Raw genomic sequence first — 20,568 nt, forward strand, 5'->3', positions numbered from 1 at the left:
CACACACACTTACACACTTGCAGGAGAAAAAAACAGAGACAGCATAGGAAGACAATCACCCTGGCAAGCACAAAGCCAGCAAAGACTATTTCCAACAGCCAGTTTGGGGGATGCTACACCTTATAAAAGCCATTACAGGTTTAGGAGGACCGAGGGTTTCCCACATATGTAAAGTTGGGTTTGGATTTCAGTCACGCTCCCTGACTTTGCGCTGCAAAAGAAAGCATTTCTGGCCTGGCAGCAATGGAGCATGGAAGTCATTTGTTAAATTCTGGTTAAGTGGTGGTTCTTTAACCATTCTGGATGTTGGCCTGGTGTGTGTGTGTGTGTGTGTGTGGGTGGGGGGGGGGGGGGGGGTAATAAGAAGTTTATGTGTGTTAAGGCTGTGGTGGGGGTTTTCTGGCAGCGGTGTAGGCGATGTGTGTGTGTGTGTGTGTGTTTAGAGGGGGGGGGGGGGACATCCATCACACTCCCTTAGACATCTTACTTATCTCCTCACCAGAGTAGGACCATCACGGCCCGTCACAACTCACATATCACCCACACCCATAGAGGATAGATCCCTCCCCATCTCTAGCTCTCCCTCTTTTACTTATCCCTCATCTCCCTTCTTTTCATCAGAATATTTCCCTTTTTCATTCTTTGTTTTTTCTTTCACTTTTTTCCTCTCTCTCTCTCTCTCTCCCTCTCCCTCTCCTTCATCTCTTTCTCATCTCCTGCTGGTCATGATGCCATACTTCAGGTCATGTGAAAGGAGTTCACCTTAAATGGCCGGATGTCTGGAATCAAATAAGAGGAAAGTTTTTTTTCTGTAATACCATAGAGAATGTGACCCTTACGAAACTCCTGAAGGATTGGATTGTGTTTGTAGAGGTGATCTGACTCATGCTGTGTGTGTTTTCATATCCCTAATACACTCTCCCGGCCCCCAAAATATAGAGCGGATTATCAGGTTTCCCCTTCCCTGTCAGTGGCACTCGGAATTAACGTTCTTGCCTCGGTCCTGAGAAAGATTTATGTCCATAGAATGGGACCCGTCACATGACACCTCACAGTTCCATTCCGGAGTCTGATTTCCCAGGAAGTCAGAGAGATGCATGACGTCATAATGGCTCTGTTGGTTTGTTGATTCTGATTGGCTAGAGTAGACAAATGGCACCGTAAAGGTGCCTTGTGTAATCATTCCGTTGGTGGTCCAACCAATTTGTTTGTGTGTACATTCGTGATTTTGTGTGTGCATTTTTGCCTCTACTCTCTCTCTTTCGCTCTCTCTCTCTCCTCTCTCTCCCTCTCTGTGTGTTCTGCTACAGAGACCTCTGTCTGCTCTTCGATCTGTTTCTAATGATGACAGAACACACATGGCTGAACATCTTGAAGTCTCCACAAATGTTTTTGGAGGGGAAATCAAAAAGCCATCAAAATGTTATGAACAGTATCCAGGGCAAGCTGATTGTAGAAAAACTGTTGGCTAATGAAAGCAGTTTGTGGATTCGCTCTTGTCTTTTTATAGAACTGCATGTAATGTTCTTCTAATGCACATGACTCAATATACTGGTTTGCAGACAGTCTGACAAGTGTGGACTGAAAAACAAGGCTTTATATACAGGGCATGATGAGTGGTGAATGCAGTGCAGCTGGTAGGTTAACGAGGGTGAGGCAGAGCAGAGAGTAGAGTGGAGCAGAGTAGGAACAGGTGGAGGTGATCAGACAGTAGAGAGAGAGCAGGCAGCCAAGTGGCACAGAATGGGATTCAATCAGCCTGTGTTACCAGGCAGAGAGAGAGCTCATGACAGAAACCCATCCCCCCAAGGGACGGCCCCAGAAGTCCCCAAGAGCAACACCACGTCGGGAGGGCGGAGGGGAATGAAGTGTGCCATCTTTCTGAACCGGTCAACCACAGTGAGAATGACAGTCATTCCACCTGATGGTGGGAGGCCAGTTACAAAGTCCAAGGAGATGTGGGACCAGGGTCGTGAGGGCACAGGCAAGGGCTGGAGTAAACCAGCAGGGGACCGAGTGGAGGACTTGTTCTGATTGCAGGTGGGGCAGGCACGGACGAATTCTCGGACATCCCTTCTCAAAGAGGACCACCAGAAGCGCTGGGCAAGAAGATGGCAGGTGCGGGTGGAGCCTGGGTGGCAGGCAAGGCGGAAGTTGTGTCCCCACTGTATGACCTGGGACCTCAAATTCTCTGGGACGAAGAGACGACCGTCTGGGCATGCACTGGGACTGGGATGGTCACAGAGGGTCTCTTGAACCTCTTCCTCAATATCCCAGGTCAGGGCAGCTACGATGCAGGGATCGGGCAGAATTGATGCAGGTCCTGGGAAGGAGCGTCATCTTTCTGAAACTGACGGGAGAGAGCGTCCGGCTTGGTGTTCCGAGAACCTGGGTGGTATGACAGGGTGAAGTTGAATCTGGTGAAAAACAAGTCCAAGCGGGACTGTCTGGGGTTAAGACGTTTGACATTGCGGATGTATTCGAGGTTTTTGTGATCGGTCCAGACCAGAAGCGGAACTGTGGACCCCTCCAGCCAGTGACGCCACTCTTCCAGGGCAAGCTTGACAGCCAACAGCTCACGGTTTCCAACATCATAATTGCGCTCTGCAGGTGAAAGCCGGCGAGAGAAAAATGCACAGGGGTGCAACTTGTTGTCCTCCTCTGCCCGTCTGGAGGATGGGGGCAGTGGTGAACCAGGCCTTGAGGGTATGAAAGGCTGTGCTGGCCTCTGGGGTCCAGAAAAAGAGGTGTTTGATGCTGGTCAGAGCTGTGAGGGGAGCGACGACAGAGTTGTAGTTCCGGATGAATCTCCTGTATAAATTCGCAAAACCGAGGAATAGCTGCAACTTCTTCCTATTCTCCTGAACTGGCCAGGAGGTAACTGCCGAGACCTTTGCGGGGTCCATCTGAATATTGCCTTCAGCGACGATGTATCCCAGGAATGACACAGTCTGAGCATGGAACTCGCATTTCTCCGCTTTTACATATAGAGAGTTCTCCAGGAGCCGTCGAAGAACCAGCTGGACGTGACGGGTGTGTTCGGACAGAGTTCTGGAGAAGATCAAGATGTCGTCCAGGTACACGAAGACGAATTTATTCAGCATGTCCCGCAACACATCATTCACCAGAGCCTGGAATACCGCTGGGGCGTTGGTGAGGTCGAATGGCATTACTAGGTACTCGTAATGGCCGGTGTGGATGTTGAATGCAGTTTTCCACTCGTCACCCTCCCTTACTAGCACTAGGTGTTAAGCATTTCTAAGGTCCAGTTTGGTGAAAATTGTGGATCCCTGGAGCAACTCAAAAGCAGAGGTGAGTAAAGGCAGAGGGTACCGGTTCTTCACTGTGTCATCATTCAGACCTCGATAATCAATGCAGGGGCGAAGAGAGCCGTCTCTTTCCCACAAAGAAGAACCCGGCACCAGCAGGGGAAGAAGACGGGCGGATGAGTCCAGCTGCCAGGGAGTCCCTGATGTAATCCTCCATAGCTTTTCTTTCAGGAGGAGATAGTGAGTAGAGGTGACCTTTGGGTGGAGCAGTCCCAGGGAGGAGATCAATGGCACAGTCGTACGGACGGTGTGGGGGCAGAGATGTGGCTTTGGCCTTGTTGAACACCTCTGAGGCCATGGTAACATTCAGGGACATTAGAAATGTCGGGGGCAGTGCTGGGGGGTACTGAGCTGGGGGGCAGCGAGGCAGCACGCAAACAGGTCAGGTGGCAGTCATTTCCCCACTCTTTCACAGTTCCGGAGTCCCAATCGAGGTGAGGATTGTGGAGACGGAGCCAAGGGTTGCCCAGGATTAGGGGTTGGCCTGGAGAGCTGAGCAGGTGGAAGCGGATGGTCTCTTGGTGGTTTCCTGACACCATCATTGAGATAGGGGCTGTGATGCTGGTAACTGTGCCAAGTACGTGACCGTCCAGGGCCCAGGCTGGAACAGGAGTGGACAAGCGGTGGCTTTCCAAGCCCAGCTGACGAGCAAGTTTTGTGTCAATAATGTTTACTTCTGCGCCAAAGTCCACCAGGGCTGCCAGAGTGTGGGTGGTATCAGACAGGTGGAGACAGACTTGGATGAGGGGTTTACGGCTGATGGAGGGCTGAAAGTTCATTGAGCTCATCCGGATTCCTCCTACATCTGGTGAGCTCCGGCTTTTGCCGGACAGGTGGCGACTCGATGACCATCACCACCGCAGTACAGGCACAAGTTGGAGGTGATGCGTCGCTGGCGCTCTGCAGGGGTTAGGGAGGCGCGGCCGATCTCCATCGGTTCAGACTGGTCCGGCTGGCTAAATGGTGTGGCAGGTGAGGACAGAAGGGCAGTTGGGACGCTCCGTGTGCTGGTGGACGGACTCTGGTGCCCCCTCACGACGGCGGGCCTGGATCCTGCGGTCGATGCGGACAGCCAGAGAAATGGCTTCATCAAGAGAGGGCGGTTGATCATGGGAAACCAGCTCGTCCTTTATGTAGTCCGCCAGGCTGTGGAGGAAGGCATCCACCAATGCTTCCATGTTCCAGGAGCTCCGACTTGCCACGGTTCGAAAGTCGATGGCGTAATCCGCAACAGTCCTTCTGCCTTGGCGAATACTCATCAGGGTCCGCGATGCCTCGGCTGTTGTGGATTCCAAATTGAAGACCTTGAGCATCTCCTCTGCGAATAGGTTGAAGGTCGCACATGCTGGGGTCTGGCGCTCGAACTCCGTCGCTGCCCAGAGTCGAGCTCGGCCCGTCAGGTGAGTGATCACGTAACCGACCCTCGCCCCTTCAGTGGCAAAGGTCCTGGGTTGCAGGGTAAACTGGACACGACAGCTCGTCAGGAACGCCCGTACCTGGGTTGGGTCGCCGCCGAACCACTCTGGATTGCCGATCTTGGGTTCTGGGGCTCCGGAAGCTGCGGCGGCAGTGGCCTGGGCAGAAGACTCGGGAGCTGGGCTGGTGGGCAGACTGGCTGGAGCTGGGCCGGTGAGCAGGCAGGCTGGGGCTGGGCCGGTGAGCAGGCAGGCTGGGGCTGGGCCGGTGAGCAGGCTGGCTGGGGCTGGGCCGGTGAGCAGGCTGGCTGGGGCTGGGCCGGTGAGCAGGCTGGCTGGGGCTGGGCCGGTGGGAGAAGACAGAGGAGAAAGGTTGGTGAGAAGTTGAATGATCATTGCAAGTTGTTGTTGCTGAAGCTGTTGCTGTTGCTGTTGGAACTGCTGACGCTGTTGGTAGCCGGCTTGAAATAGTTAGGCAATGTCACCAGTGTTGCGGTTTACCTCTCTCTCTGTGTCTTCCAGGCGTTGCATGACGGTGGGTGGTTCGTCGGTTTCCATGCGGGTTTGGCCGTGCGCTGGGTCCATGTTTGGTCAGACCGTACTGTCAGACACCAAACAGGACGAGGACCACAGAAGCGTCACGTTAGAAGGTTTATTTAAGGGTTGGGGGTTACGGGGGTTCCGGGAGTTCCAAGAGTTCCAAGAGTCTGCGGGTGTGTGTGTTCCCCCAATAGCCGAGCAGCGATGGCAGGAGCTGGATGATCCGGGAAGCCCTGGGGGAAACACACACACCACAGCAATTGAAACGGAGCAGCGGTACAGTCAAGGGCTAGGCGGTATTCGTAGAAGAGAGACGGAAGGCAGGTCAAGATTACCGGGGCTGGAGATCAAAGAAGTAGTCGAGCGGGTCCGGGTTCACAGGTAAAGAGTCAGAGGCGTTTTCCAAGACAGGCAGGTAACTGGTGCTGGTTTGCAGACGGTCTGACAAGTGTGGACTGAAAAAACAAGGCTTTATATACAGGGCATGATGAGTGGTGAATGCAGTGCAGCTGGTAGGTTAACGAGGGTGAGGCAGAGCAGAGTGGAGCAGAGTAGGAACAGGTGGAGGTGATCAGACAGTAGAGAGAGAGCAGGCAGCCAAGTGGCACAGAATGGGATTCAATCAGCCTGTGTTACCAGGCAGAGAGAGAGCTCATGACACTTTGATTCAGAGATTTGTGTCAGGTGTAGACAACTCTTAATGTGTGTCACACATTGGTTGTTAAGGTTGGTACTTAAAATTGCCGCTGTCAGAACTTTCTTTCACCACTGACCCAGGGAAGTTGATTTGTTGTAGGGGAAGGATAAAATGATTAGCCAAGTTCCTGGTTTGAATGAGCCAATTTGGAAATCTCCTTCTCACTAAGCTTCTGTCAATTGGGTATCTATCAAGAGCTGCCTAAGCACACAACACTAATTAATGATCCCTCATAAAATCAGCTGGTGGACACCTGATGAGCGCTACTGGGTGACTAATGCTGTGGTCCAGTTGTACTCATAAGTCGTACTACCAGTCATATTTCCCAGTTAAGTCTTATTTGAGTCTCATTAAATCAGTCATAGAAACAATAGTGTCCAGTCCAATCCTCATCTTTTGCTATGTTTGCTATGTCGCTATGACATTTGCCACATTTATTTGTGTAAAATACTGTGTAATGTAGTGTGCAATGAGAACGGAAAAACTCCATGCTAGTAAACTGCGGGAACAGCAGTTGGGTAAACTTGTTGTGTTCCTCTTCAGGTTTGATGTCAACAAATAATAATAGCTGATCTGCTGACTTGTATCTCTCAAGTCAGAGTCTCTGAACTAAGTAATGAAATGAAGTTAATTCACCTTGGTTTTTAATGACATGAGTAAGAGGCTACGCAACTACGCAAACTTTTACATCTAAAAATAGCCTTGTCGTGTTTGCTTGTCATTTGTGCAGTGCTCACCAGAATTGAACGTTGCATTACACTCTTCTGCAGGGGCGTGGCACAAAACCCTGAGCCCCCGCATAGGCAGTCCTGATGGGCCCCCATGTTCCTCAGCCCAGATCAAATAAAATATATTCCAGACTTGGCCCCAGCCGTGGCGCAACTGGCTGGGGCACCTGCACCGTACGCCAGCGACCCGGGTTCGATTCCCGCCCCGTGGTCCTTTCCGGATCCCACCCCGAATCTCTCTCCCACTCGCTTCCTGTCATTCTCCACTGTCCTATAAAAATAAAAAATAAAAATATATATATATATATTCCAGACTTTTCAAGGGCCTTCTCTCCCCTTGGGCCCCTATAATCAGTAGTGGTCTTACCCCCCGTCTGACGCCCCTGATCTTCTGCGACCCAAGAACGGTTCTCTTCGAGTTGTTTGTTTTTTCAACATTTATTTTAAATAATGTAATAGCAAACAACATGACTCATATCTTTATACACACCTAATAATACCACCATGGACCCTGCAGCGCATAGTGAACACAGCTGGAAGGATTATTGGTGCTTCACTCCCCTCCCTGAAGGACATTTACACCACCCACCTCACCCGCAAGGCGACCAAAATTGTGAGTGATGCAAGTCACCCCGCTCACAATCTGTTTGATCTACTGCCCTCTGGGAAGAGGTACAGAAGCCTGCGCTCCCGCACTACCAGACTCACCAACAGCTTCATACACCAAGCCGTAAGGATGCTGAACTCTCTCCCTCCTCTCCCCCCTCCACCCTCAGCTACATAACATCCTGGACATTGGACCCAAAATGGCCGCCTGCACTACTCCACTTGCACACTTGCACACTTGTACACTTGTACACTTTACAACTGGTGTTGTTGTCCTGAAAACACAACACTTCTGCTGCTCTTACATAACTGCACCACTATGCCACTTTCTTCTTACTTAGGTCAAACAGAACTACCCAAGCCTTTTATTGGCCTGAATTTGCACTAGTATTTTTATTGACTGTCTATGCACAATTTCAACCACATTTTGCTGCTCTTATTTTTTCATTATTATATGTGCCCTCTTATTTACTTATTTACTTACTTTTTTGTTTACTTGAATGTTATGTTTGTCTGTGGACCTAAATTGGTAAAATATGTCTTGTCTTCACCGTGGGATAGTGAGAAACGTAATTTCGATCTCTTTGTATGTCTGGAACATGTGAAGAAATTGACAATAAAGCTGACTTTGACTTTGACTTTGACGGACACAAATTACTCTCCTTCATATGGTGTAAGGCTGTGTAATGTGAGGTGTGTAATTACACCACCAATACAATGTAATCATGACATTAAAGGTCCAGTATGTAGGAAATAATGGAAAATAAACTGGAACCATTTCAAAAATGATCACCATATGTTGTCAGAGAGTAAGGAAACACGATGAATTGAAGTAATGGCTTATTTGACAACATTACTCTAACCTGTAAAACCCCGTAAAACCCATGAAAAAAAATGAGTTACGGGGCGGAATGTCTTAGAATTTTCGTTTATGTTTTGAACGATTAATTCTAGAATAGCGTATTAATAATGGGCTAGCGCGTCCTCCTATTTGGGTTGCCAAATTAGCAAAGGCCAACTGTCAACAGCTGGCAGTTGTAGTCATGAACGCCTACGAGAGGCAGGCAAATTTCCAAAATTAAAACAATAAACAAATTAAGTGGACATCGGAGGAGCTTCCTGAGATGGTGACGTCTTCGTCAAACGAAGAATATCAAGTGTGACGCAGAGCTGGCCATATTTCTCCACAACAGGTAGCCTAGGCTAAACTTCATCTGCATCGCTAACTTCAGCTAAATATGTTACGTTGGTTAGAGAGGTATTTTTCACTGTTTCCGTAATGTGTAGCTGGGTCATGGTTGGAGAAACGTTAAAGCAGCTGCAGGTCAACTAACGTTAGCTAAGTCTCCATTACATCTGGAAACCCAGAAGAGGCTCGAGTCTGGTAGTCTTGAGAATGTTCACCAGTGTTTTGATTTTGGCCTGCAGAACGTTGGGTAACAATCCTACAAATCGCACCTTTAAAGGTAAGTGTTACATTTTTTTAAATAATCAATATGAAATATTCAACTGACAAAATATTTTAGGCTTGTAATTATGAACTCCAAAATATATGAACTCCAATGAATATGAAAAAACATTATAAACTAGAATGTAATGCCAGAGGAATTACAATAGTGGATGGAAAGCTGCTAAAGTTGGTGGGGAAATTCCTGGAAAAAAAACATGAAATCACTTAATCTTTGAGTTCATACAAACCCTCGTGCCAAAAGACCTTGTGTGTCAAGGCGTTCTTGAGATATAACACTCAAGGTGTTTTTGACCTTGACATTTGACCTTTGACCTCCAACATCAACTCACTTCATCTTTGAGTCCATACAAACACTTGTACCAAATTTGAAGCATATACGTCAAACCGTTCTGGAGATATAATGCGCAAAGCATGAGATATGGTTGTGACTTTTATTTTGACACACAGGAAACACTTAAACAGGATGTGTAGTTTTAGGGAGCACCAGAATGTATGCATTAGAAGCTGAGACAGTTGAATCAGAGAGGGTTCAAGCGGAGCGAGAGGCGCAAACGTTCGACAATTTCCGCGTTCGATTATTGCAAGGGGGAGGGGGGGAAATCCCCCTTTATGCAGACCAGAGTAAGCCCTTGCTGCACTAATGTCAATGGAGACTTGTGGAATTTTACCAATAAATTGGTCATTTTGTCTTTCTGGATTTGTTGAGGGTTTTTTGTAAAATTGTGTCATAATCTGTAAGTGTTTGGGATCATTTCAAGCCTAATAGTGTAATTTTTTAGTGTTCGGATTTGTAATAAAATAACTTAATATTAGACCATGCTGCTGCCAGTTACTGTCCGGTTGTTAGCATGCTAGCTAGCCTCTTAGCTAAAGGTAACATTTTAAACGGAGAAGTGTAATTTCTTTGAAATGACAACTAGCTGAATAACACTACTGACATTAGTTAAAGTGGATAGTCTATACTCAAGCGAATTTGCAACAGTATATTAAGTTTAAGCGAAGTCCTTCAACTACTAGTCACTTGTTAGCGCATAGCTGTATTGCCATAGCTACTACCATCCACTTGTATAGCATTTTAAGCTAGCGTTAGCTAGCTAGCTAGCTCGGTTCACATGACTAATTAAATTATTCATATCATTTCCTTAAGAATGATTCATTGGTATCATACATGATTATGGACAATAATACTGTGAACACAATTATGTTTATCTGTTGTTATTGCTTAATAAGAGAGAAAGTTTATTTAGTGACGTAGGGTGACACTCCCACTTATGCAGACCGGAACTGTCCGTTTTGCTCCCATAGTAACGAATTACGTTGCTCTATCTTGCTAGTAATCAAGGATCTTTGGTTGAATTCACAGGTGACACCTGTGCCAGTGTTCTAATTAGCCCGGGAACTACTCTGGGAGCTTAACAAGCGCAGCTGGCTTTAGGCCATTATGACATCACAGCCATTCAAGTCTATGGGGGGAAAATTAGCTTTTTACCATTTTTAATCCCCTATTTCTCAAAAAGTATAAACTTTTAAGAAAATCTGAAAAAGTTACTCTGTTGTCCAACTCCAGACCTACAAAACGGTTATTTCTACAAGTCTGTACGTTAAGCGGTTAGAGTCGCATTAATTCTTGAAAAGGTAAAAAGAAAAAAAGGTTATAAGAAGAAGAAGAAGAAGCCAGGAGATTTCAAGATAGTGGATTCCATCCACTATAAATATGTTATAAATATATAAAATATCTGATATATCTGTATTACTGTCTAGCATTGCCAGTGATGTGAATCAAGCATAGTCAATATTACTGGTGGCGATAAGGTGGTAGGGGGCTCCCAAATCAAATTCTGCCTAGCCCCCCCCCCCCCCCCCCCCACACACACACACACCCTATTCCAAAACTCACGCATATGGACTCTCGTTCCTCTCTGATCCTCATTTTGGCCCCGTCTGACCACAGGCTTATTTACTCTCTGATTGCTCCGCACCCTCACGTGAAAAGAACTGCAGGAGTACTGGACTGTGAACACAGGAAATGCTCAGCTTCAGACAATCAATCTCAGCTGTGGACGCACAACTTTTTTTGTCAGTTGTTTGGTCCAAAAACCATTCAAGAATATTTAGTCTATTATACATGTATACAGTTCCAATGACAATGTTTTGACAATTATTTGAACTTTCTATAACACCAATAAGCTGCAGCAAAGTGATTGCAAACAAAATGATTTAATCATGACATGTCTTCACAAAACTCACATAGCTGTCGTGTCAGTATAACTGGAAAAAAAAAAAAAACAAGCAAGTCTGTACCCAGCGGACTTCCTATTGCATGAGGTCTGTTGGAGGTTTTGTATGTGTTTGATTATTTGTGGAATCAGACAGGCCTCTCGCCTTACGGGAATGCACTCGTTAATCCGTGAATCTGCACGTTCATTCATGGAACCCTAGACATCCGGATTTGGATTTGAATTTGGCACGTCTGGGTGTGCTCCAGGAATTCATAGTTAAATGCAGTAATAGAGCACAAATGATTCACAATTATTCCAAACGCAACAGACAATTCAGTGTAAACCATTGTAAACCATTTAGTTCAATTCAGTGCCCAGTTCATAGTCACTGAGTCATCTGAAAAACATTTGAGTGGACTCATATTGTGTAGGTGAGATAGTTCTGTTCAACTTGTTAATCTTGAATACTTTAATATTTACCTCTATGATATGATATGGTATTATTCTTCCCATGGTTATCAATATGTTCATGATTTGGAATTTATTGAATTTTCTGACTTTGTTCTGGTCAGAGTCTCAACACTGTTCGGGTCCCTTGGAATTTTTTACTTGCCTTTGACATGAACTTCACTGACAAACAGCAGCTGACAGAGGAGGGAAACTCCAGCTTGATTAACTAAGTCCTACGTAGCCTATTGCTTCTACTGACACAGGTACTTTCACCTATACTGCTTAGGAGATATAAAAATTAGATTAACTAATAATTAATTAATTAATTAATTAATTAACACTTCCCATTACAAACTCCACCCCTACCCTTTCTCTCACAGTTACACACACCTGTTTGATCTCTGACTGTGGACTGTGTGTGCACTCAAGAACATTTCTACTGAAGAAACATCTGATTCTCCCCTGCGGCTCCATATTTCCCAGACCTTTTCACGCTTTATGAGTCCTATTGTTGCAAAAGACTGGCGTATATCCTTTCACCTGCGTCCAGCCTCTTTCTCTTGCCTGGGAGAGAGACAGCTAGAAATCTGCATCTGATTACCTAAACAAAAAGATCTATTTGTTTGTGTTGTAGGTTTATTTAAAGGTGCAGTCAGCGATTGTACACGATTTCAAGCCCATACAAATTTGTTTCACGTTCAGCAATTATCTCCTCACGATCCGCTAGCTTCCCATTCCATGAGTACACTGTAAAAAAAACAGTCTCTGTGGGTAGCCCTGGCAACGAAAACTGAAAACAAACAAAGTGTCCCCCAAACAAAAACAAAACCATGCTTGGAGTTTCTCTGGGAACACTGAAGGAAGGGGTGAGCCCCCTCTCTGGTGTGTTTCGTTTAGTCTTTTTTAGTAAAATATAAGTTGTTTTGGACAAAAGCATCTGCTAATAAATTTAAATATTAACATAAACATAAACACGACTTCCTGCGCAATCGCTGACTGTACCTTTAAGTGTGTGGATGGGCATTGAGTCTAAACCACTGATATTTATCAGCTCCTGTATTTCCCAATGTATTTTCTACCATGTACTGCTGGGTTGACACCATTGGCCGAACCAAATTCCTTGCGTGGGCTAGCACCTCGAATTCTGATTCTGAGTCTGCCTGTGTCACCATGGATAAATTGTTAACTGTCACTGTAATGGCTGAATTGCTATACATTAAACTGAATGAAGATGTTTCTCAAATGGTCCGTGGTGGGGGAAATGAGAATTTGAGGTTGCATCTGAAAAACAGAAATTACAACGACAGTAAAAGCACTCCGTGCATTCCATATCCAGCCTAGCCAAGCATGTGGGCCAAAGGGTTGTATGACTACAGCTTGTAAGAGCTTAGCACTCTAGGCAAACTGCGACCATTAAACCAGGTCTATGTGTGACGTTTCTTCTCACTGCTCGATCTACCCTGACAAACTGCATAGTGGTGCATAAACCTCAAAGCACAGTGGATACTGTGCTGTACAGATACTGAGAGAGCCACTTTAAACAGGGAGTTGTACCAACATAAACATGGACACAAGGCCAAGCGAGGTTGAATGGGAAAAGAAAGCTGAGAGCCGGGAAAGTCGAGTTGTTGAGTTTGAACTGAGTAATGGTATAACGCTGTTAATTATGTCTTGGAAAGAGGATCTCACCCAGGTACACACACACACACACAAACTTGCCTGCAAGTTATCCTATGCACACTGGCAAGCAGTTTCCCTCACACGTGTATTGGGTAGTTTATAACTCTGGTCAGCCCTCAGTAATGGCTCCCTGTGCTCCGGCTGTGAAATAAAGTCCTCACTTGAACTCAGACCGACTGTGTCTAACTCAACAAACAACCCGTTATCTCACAGCCTTTTTCGCCCTCTCTCTCTCTCACACACACACACACACACACACAAACACGTTATCTCACAGCCCTTTCCTCCCATTTTTCCTCTGCTGCTAGCGGCTAGCTCGTTTTTTGGCTCACTCTGTGATTTGTGGTATCTTTCCAACTTGATAAGAGATCTCTCCTTGTTTACTGATGGCTGGTCTCTTTGGCCCCACTCTAAACTCTCACTGAATTCTCTCTAAACAGTATGCAATCATATCTGATTTTATGGTTTATTTAACCTCTGATCACTCTTCTGATCTCTCCTTAATCTTTTTCTCTACAATCTCTCCATGACAATCTTCTAATTTCATGTATTAGGCTTTGATACTTTGAAGCTACACCATGAAAAAATTTATATTTTTGCTCCTTGAAGACGAAATGAAAAATTCAATGAAATTTAGTACAAAGACTGTGCCCAGTTAGTAAAAAATCGGCTTAATGGGTCATGACCCTACCCGAATAACAACGTTAAATAGTGCATTATCAAGTATTCCGGGCCAGAGACTTAATTCTCCGTATCATAAGTGATTCTAGCATCACAGTGAGTTTGAGGCCTTATTTTGAGGCCTTTAAGGGAAAAAACTGTGTTGTTTTGCTTTTTGATATTATCATCTGTCATTTATATTTTTCTGATATTGCCATATTTTGTCAATGAATCAATCACATTTAAACTTGTGGTGTTGAACAAGGCCATAGCAATGAAGTCAACATTGAGGGGGACCAAATGTACAATGCTGCCAACTGGGCAGGGATAGACGGTGGCATGGGGTGAGTAAAGGAGCAGAAACTGACTTCTACCTTAGTCTAGGGTGCAATTGTTTTGGGTGAATATTGTTTACATTCTCACATAAGATAGAAAATCATATGGCCTTGTATCAAATGTATTTTAGCTAACAATGGTATGTAGTAGCTAGTAGTTAAGCACTACCCTAGTTCAACTTTTTTTTAAAAAGCACTGATGAAATGCTACAGGAGAGGAAGGCAATGTGTCATTTCTCAGAAATAATCTGTACATCCAATCTGTACATCCACTTTTTTCAATTGGTATTTTCTAATTCCACGGTATTCTACAACTTTCACATACAATAAGTGATGGCTCAAGAGAAGATTATTGTGCAAGTCCAGTTAGTGTTTTCCTGACAAATATCTGTTATCAAGTAAAGTCTACTATGATTACAGCCTTGGTGTAGAATAGAGCATACTGCCTAAATGGCCTAAGAGCCTATGAGCCGTGTCTCTTTCAAATTTTGGCAACTCGTGTATTTGTACAGTAAAAACAACAAACTAAGCAAATTAAGGGAAAACATTATAGACATATTTGAGACAAAAACAGAAAGCAGAGGGATGTTTGTAAATGTTTGAGATGCTACCTCTTTTGCTTAAAAATGTAGCTTGGGTCTATGTGACCTGATGTTCCTCATTTAACCAAAACCCATAAGGATGTGAGTTTGGGTGTTTACATGAACCGGCAGTTCAGCCTATGTGATTACCCATTATGTCTCTGTCAGAGGGTTTCAAAACAAATATTTCTTTAGTAGTCAACATCCCTAACTGTATGTGCTTATGCTGAGCTGCATTTGATGGTTTATTCTTTGTTTGTTTGAATGATTTAACTGAAAGAGCAATGCAACTTTAATGATCAAGTGTTCTTTTTTGTTTGTTTCCCGCAATACAAACTGAGCTAGTTTTGGGAAGTGCTTCGTATGTTTTGACTGGTGAATGGGAGAGGCTGGACGTCGGCCCCCTGCAGCTCTTTGGGTTAGACCTCAGAGCAAATGAGGCCAGGCCAGAAAAGAAGAGACTGAGAGAGGGGGGGGGGAGAAAGACAAGTTAAAGAACTTTCCAGAGGTTTTACATCCTTTGGAAATCCATAGCACTCCTCTCTTTTAAGTTGTTCAGATGGGGAGAGCAGACAGCTGAGGCCACTGACACTGTGCAGTGGTGGTGGTGTGTGGGGGGTGGGGCTTGGCATTAATCAAAAGGGAGGGGGAGAGAGATGAGGAATGACAGAAAGAGAGACAGATGAGGAAGGATAGAGGTACAGTAGGTAGATAGAGATGGGTGAGATGAGTTTGGGGGAGTGAAGGAGAAAGAGCGATAAGGGGTGCTCAGCTGGACAGAAACGGAAGGCGGTGTTGGGGGTGGGGTGGGGGGTCACTCTGGACTCTGAAAAAAAGGCCAAACACAAATACATAAACGCCACATGACCCTGGCAGGATAACGGTGGGGGTATCAAACAGTGGGGGTATTAAACAGTGGGGGTATCAAACAGTGGGGGTATCAAACAGTGGGGGTATTAAACAGTGGGGGTATTAAACAGTGGGGGTATCAAACAGTGGGGGTATTAAACAGTTAGGGTATCAAACAGTGGGGGTATTAAACAGTGGGGGTATCAAACAGTTAGGGTATCAAACGGTGGGGGTATTAAACAGTGGGGGTATCAAACAGTTAGGGTATCAAACGGTGGGGGTATCAAACAGTGGGGGTATCAAACAGTGGGGGTATTAAACAGTGGGGGTATCAAACAGTTAGGGTATCAAACAGTTAGGGTATCAAACGGTGGGGGTATCAAACAGTGGGGGTATCAAACGGTGTGATGCCGCAGAGTCGTGTGTGCCTGGCGTCGGCGGCGTCTCTCCTGTTGGTGCTGAGCCGGCAGAGGTGGAGCCGCTTACCTTCCTTCCTGCAGAAGTGCCGCATCAGCAGCAGTCCCCGAGAGCCGGGCCAAGATCAGCCCTCGAGAGCCGGTCCAAACCCACGCAGGTAGCACACCAGCACGAGCACACGTGTGGCCAAGCCGATGGAGTCCTGTCACTGACCAATCAGGCATGCTGTGGCACCGTCACTGACCAATACCATTTTAGAGAATGGCATAACAGTCTTGGCCCTTCAAATGAGTCATAGCACCAGAGCGCATTTTAAAGAAGCGTGTGGGTTTTGCGAGGGATCACTCTCTTTATTAGAGGTGAAAGAGGGTTTTAATGACCACTATCACTTGTTCCCACTTACAGGTCAAAGAGAGCATGAGTCAGACTTCAGACAGACGGTGCAGTTCTAATTATCACATCAAAACCTCACACGCCCACTCACTCGCATGCACCCCCACTGTCTGCCACACACACACTCACGCACATACACACCCATGCCATCCTTGGCTGAGGTAACAGTTAAAGTTACAGTTAGTAGGCATGTGGGTCTTTGGTCAATACAAATGTTTATTCATTTTAACAATACAACTTTATACAAAAATACACATGATGCAAATGTGATATTACTGACATGCAAAAAGACAGAGAAAAGGCATAAAACTTGTGGTTACTGTATATTGTGTTGTATAAGCAATAGCGGGGATACGTCTCTTCTGTTATGTTCAAACAAAACAGAGAGCTAGCTCGCTACTCCCTCCCCTCCCTCCCATGCAATTAAAACTCTTTTGGGCCTGAAATCGCTGATACAACCTTTAACTCAAGACAGCACAGAACAACAGATGTTCAATGCATAGCGTTAGAACGTCCCCCAGCATTTAAAGTGGACAGAACACCTTCTGAATCATAAGGTACATAATCCAACTATAAAAGTACACAAAGAAGCCTCTACAACACATCTCACCATGTCGATGACGGACTCTAGGCGTAGGTTCAGACTTTCTCCTCACTTCACATGATTATTTTTTGAATATGTTTTGTATTTATTAGTGTCTCTTGTCATTGCTCTTGATGGAAATTTGTCAAATTCCAATTTATCGGGGGCTACGGCGAATACTGACACGAGCGGGATGTTGCTGTGCGGTCTCTCTCCATCTGGGTACCAGGCCTCTGAGGTGCATCCAGGACATCCCGTGGTTGGTGTGCACAGATGGGTCCAATCGGCCGAACATTATGAGTAATAACAACAGTCCATAAACACATAATATTCATCGCCAGTCTGGGCGCAGGGCACTATGGTGTCAATAAACAGACCTAGAGTCTCATGCCTCACACACGCACGTACACACACACACATACACACAATGCATTTACATATGCTTTCTAATACATGAACACATGCACACACTCTGCATACACACACACACACATATACATACATACAGACAAACTCATCAACCCCTGCTAATACATAAACACACTGTGCATGCACACACACACACACACACACATATATATATATATTACACAGATACGATCATCCTTTGTCTGGTTCCCTGTAACACACACACACACAGACCCCTGCCACTACATACACACATTGTGCATGCACGCACACATGATCACAGATACATGCATCCTGTATGTTAGCGGGAGTTAAAAATCCAAAACCTTAAGAAGGAGAACAAGGCAGAGATTTACAGGAGCCCAAGAGTAATAGTCGCCATTTCAGAGAAAATGGCATAAAAATCTCAGCCAAGCTGGGCAGGATTGAAACTGAGCAGGCCGGCTGTGGTTATAAAAGCAGGCACAAAGGGGAGATATGGGGTCCACTAATAGGGCATAGTTGGACAATGAGACTCTGGCCTGCTGTGGAGACTTTTTCATGTTACACAAACCCCAACAAGCATACACAGGCAGTCTCCGGTCTTCCACACACACAGACCAGTCTGCCACACACACAGGCAGTCTCCAGTCTGCCACACACACAGACCAGTCTGCCACACACACAGGCAGTCTCCGGTCTGCCACACACACAGGCAGTCTCCGGTCTTCCACAACAAGCATACACAGCTTCATCCTCATCCTCAGCTTCCATTAATGAAGTGTGCAAATACGTATGTAGGCAGGCTATGTATCATTATGTATAGTATGTATGAACATATGAAAACATGTATGGGTAACACTTTACGGTAACATGAATTATCATGAATTCATGCCTGAATTAATTCATGATTTACGTATTACTTCATTCCTTAATATCTCATGTATCATCAGGAATTTACATGAGTTCATAGTCTGTCATTCATTACCTCATACATGAACAACACATCAACTTAAGCATTAAGTATGGTGAGCACATCTTTATGATTTATTAAGAATGATCATGATGATTTCTTTTTCTGCCAAAAATGTTGTCATCATTACTCAAATTCTGATTTGAGCACAACTTGTGCAGTTCTCTTAACACATGCCATTGTTCACACTTTAGTTGAAGGGCCACAAACATGAACTCATGAGTAATTAACCTGACATCATGATGATCACGCTTAGGAAATCATAAATCATAATAATAGACCCACCGTACCTAATGCTTTAGTTAATGTGTTGTTCATGCATGAGGTCATTAATGAGAGACTATGAACTCATGTAAATTCCTGATGATTCATAACATATAAAGGAATGAAGTAATGCACAAATCATGAATTAATCCATGCATGAATTCATGTACCCTTACTGTAAAGTGTTACCAGCACACAGTACACAGTACATATATATGTAGGTATATATGTATGTATGTATGTATGTATGTATGTACTGTATGTATGTGCGTACATTTACATTTACCCATTTGGCAGATGCTATACTCATATTGTAACTTACAACAATTCAGCCTCAGTACATTTTGAGACTAAGCACTCGTGTGTGTGTGTGCGTCTGCGTGTGTGTGTGCGCATGCGAGTGTGTGTGCACGTGCGTGTGTGTTTGTGTGTGTGTTTGTGTATGGGAAATCCAAGAAGTATTCTTCTGCCAGTCTCTCTCTCTCTCACTCTCTCTCTCTCTCCTTCTCTCTTTCTCTCTCTCTCTGTCTAATTTAGGGGTTTATAATCCTAGTAAAAGGGCCACTCACAAGCACCCAGAATCTGGATACATATCACAGGTCTGAAACTAATCCAAATAATTGTTGACTAAGCCTCTGGAACCAAATATTTTGGTATCATTTATAGGGGGATTCCAGGATATCTGAGCCAAACGAGTCGGCAGACACATCTTTGGCTTTTTGTTTTGGGAACAGTTGGGTAAAAGAAGTAAATACTTTTGTTTTTGCTCCTATTTTTCATGAATTGATGAAAAAGTTGTGACATTTCTTCTACACACAAAAGGCTTATTTCTCTCAAATTTTCTTCACAAACGGGGGGTCACTGTGACGCAACTGGCTACAGTGTTTGTACCATCTTGGGTCCAGGTACCAAGTCTTACCCAGGGTCTTTTGCCAACCCTACCCCGTCTCTGTCTTCCACTTGCTTCCTGTCACTGTCCTGCATCAATAACGGCAAAATCGATTGAACAGTTTACATTTATGAGAACAAAGCTATTAGTCTAAAAAAAATAATGAACTTTATAATGTGATTTTCAAATCCAATTGTTTATTTGCAGAGCAAATGCTGACTGTAGGACTTTACAGGCACAGGTCAGCCCACAAAAAAACAATATCTTACCCATTTAGGACTGAACAAAAGTATCTTATTCTCCTAATTGAGTAAACAGGACAGTGTGAAATCTCACGGTTCTGCAACAGTCCTTTCACCCTATCACTTTTAGATTCTCCTTCTCTATCCATAGCCTTGCACTACTGATTATTCAACTTTATTGTCATTGTGCAGAGTACAAGTACAAAGACAACGAAATGCAGTTTGTGTCTAACCAGAAGTGCAAAAAAGCAGAAAAGTACATGGGGACAGTCATAGATGTTTCCACTTTGCAGATGGTGCAGTCCTGTCATGTCATATAATCATGAGTCATGTTTCAAGAATCTGCCTCATCAAACTAGAGTACATCAGAGGCACTGGAGTTCTTCACCGACCAGTCAGAGATGCAACGCCTCATGACTAAAGATTGAATTGCCTGAAGTGATTGAGGAAACCACCATTGACCAAAACACCATACCAATGACAGTAATGTGAAAAGACCATTGATAATCAAACTCTCTACAGCATTAATTGACCATTTTAATACCGTAGACTTTCATTACTTTTTTCAACAACAAAAGATAATCATCCATCCCACAAAAACATTCCCAAACCCAAAATTGCGAAACTGGTTTTGCTTTACAAGACGGGACCTGACCATGAAATCGTTGGACTTGGTTGTGAATGACTGTTAGCCTCAAACTGTGCTTTGTCAGCGAACCTCTCTGTCAGTGCTGCATAGTTTGTGTTCTGCTGCCAGATGCCAAGAGAGTATCATGGAGCGATATTTCTTATTTTTATCCTACAAAAGACATGCATAAATAATGTTTGTCATCTCCACTTTCTCCTTTCCTCTCCTCCTC

At 44.7% G+C, this 20,568-nt stretch overlaps 1 long non-coding RNA gene across 1 annotated transcript; it reads left to right on the forward strand.

Moving 5' to 3' along the window:
- The first annotated feature begins 11,583 nt into the window (after window positions 1–11,583).
- LOC121711645 lies at window positions 11,584–12,698 on the forward strand. The gene is made up of 2 exons (XR_006032397.1): window positions 11,584–11,718; window positions 11,836–12,698. It is a non-coding gene; the product is annotated as an uncharacterized LOC121711645 (long non-coding RNA).
- The last annotated feature ends 7,870 nt before the right edge of the window (window positions 12,699–20,568 follow it).

Source organism: Alosa sapidissima, chromosome 6, assembly GCF_018492685.1.
Source record: "Alosa sapidissima isolate fAloSap1 chromosome 6, fAloSap1.pri, whole genome shotgun sequence".
Lineage (NCBI taxonomy): Eukaryota > Metazoa > Chordata > Actinopteri > Clupeiformes > Clupeidae > Alosa > Alosa sapidissima.